Here is a 1,935-nt window from a genome sequence, read left to right as displayed (position 1 = left end):
GTGTGTGTGTGTGTGTTTGACTGCATGTTCCTGCAACTACAAAATTTGTGTCCACTAGGTGCTGCTAGGTTCATACATCTAAACCTCCTCATAATCTGCTATGGAGGTTTGGAACTTCTTTTTTGCTCATTCCAGTTATGGTCCCCTAAAGAGATATTTCATAATGAAAGAGTTGTAATTAACAAATTATTGTAATATATTATAATATATACAATTATTACGATTATTTCTTCTTGATAAAAAAAAATGCAACATAGTGTCATTCCAATAATACAATTATTATATATAACATTGTTTTTTTCTTAGACAGCAATCAATGTTCATGAATTAATGTTTTTGTCCATTTAAAGTGGATTTGCATATATTCTAGCAGACTGGAGCTGATATGAGCAGAACAATCATTCTGACATCTCAGCATATCAGAAAACACCACAATGAATACAAACGTGATCCATACAGCTGTGCCCAGCTAGTGTGTCTAACTCAAAGTCATGCTTGTTGAAGGACAGTTTCAGTCCACCAGTAGGTTGTTAAAGATTAGGATGTGATGCAAGCTTGGCTCAGGCCAGAGGTTAATCTCTGACTGGCATCCTGGAATAGAAGCAGTGGATGCTCTGCTCTAGCTCTCTGCCTGTGGTCTGGATAAGTAGCTGCTGTGCCTGACAGAGGTGGCCTCGCCAAACACTGCTACACAAAACTTCACAAAAGACACAGCAACCATTATAACTGTTTTTTTTTTTTTTTGCATTGCCAATTATTATCATTCCAACCAATATTGAAAAGTAACCCTGATAATTTGTAAAATAAAAGTAACCCTCCTTAAAACTAATGGCCTGGTGATTCATTCGTGAATGATCTTTAGAATCATAAAGTGAACAAATCATCCTGGAATCGACTCATTTTTTCGGTAACTTGTGACAGGTTTTCTAACTTCAAAGGCTAACTGTAGCGCACGAGCAAATAGCATTAGAGGGCGGGGGGCTTCAGCCCCGCCTAGCCCTATGGTTAAAACGGCCCTGGGCAGGATGTGAAGGAGCATTGGTTGGACCTGCTGACCGACCATGCCCAAACAAATGAAATAAATGAATGAGGCATCTCGTTCAACAACATGAAGGGAAATACAGATCTAATATGTTTACCAAGTGTATGATGCTTAAAGGGATAGTTCACCCAAAAATGAAAATTACCCCATGATTTACTCACCATCAAGCCATCCAAGGTGTATATGATTTTCTTCTTTCAGACGAATACAATTGGAGTTATATTAAAAAAATTGCTTTATAATGGCAGTGAATGGGGGGTCAAGATTTTGAAGCCCAAAAAAGTGCATCCATCCATCATAAAAAGTACTCCTCATGGCTCTGGTGGTCTTAAAGGCCTTAAAGGCCTTCTGAAGCGAATATATGCATTTGTGTAAGAAAAAAATATCCATATTTAAAACTTTATAAACCGTAATCTGTAGTTTCCGCTAACTGTCGTACACGCATTCACTAGAGAGTGGCGTTCCAGTGGATGATGTAGGACGTAGGGATAGCATAAGCTCCGGTGAGAATATGCTAGTCTCGTGAGAACCAAGTTTTGTTTTTTTTGTTTTTATTTGAACACACGTTCTTGTGAACGCCTGTATGACAGTTAGCGGAAGCTAGAGATTACAGTTTATAAAGTTTTAAAGGGGTCATATGATGCGATTTCAATTTTTCCTTTCTCTTTGGAGTGTTACAAGCTCTTGGTGCATAAAGAAGATCTGTAAAGTTGCAAAGACTAAAGTCTCAAATCCAAAGAGATATTCTTTATAAAAGTTAAGAGTCAGCCACACCTACCTAAAACGGCTCGTTCTAACACACCCCCACATGTCTACATCACTGTGTGGGAAGATTTGCATAACGCCGCCCAAATGTTCACGCAAAGAAAGAAGGCGTAACTTTTATTCTCGCT

Source organism: Sinocyclocheilus anshuiensis, unplaced genomic scaffold, assembly GCF_001515605.1.
Source record: "Sinocyclocheilus anshuiensis isolate Anshui unplaced genomic scaffold, SAMN03320099.WGS_v1.1 scaffold1294, whole genome shotgun sequence".
Lineage (NCBI taxonomy): Eukaryota > Metazoa > Chordata > Actinopteri > Cypriniformes > Cyprinidae > Sinocyclocheilus > Sinocyclocheilus anshuiensis.
Note: the sequence above shows the minus strand (reverse complement) of the source record.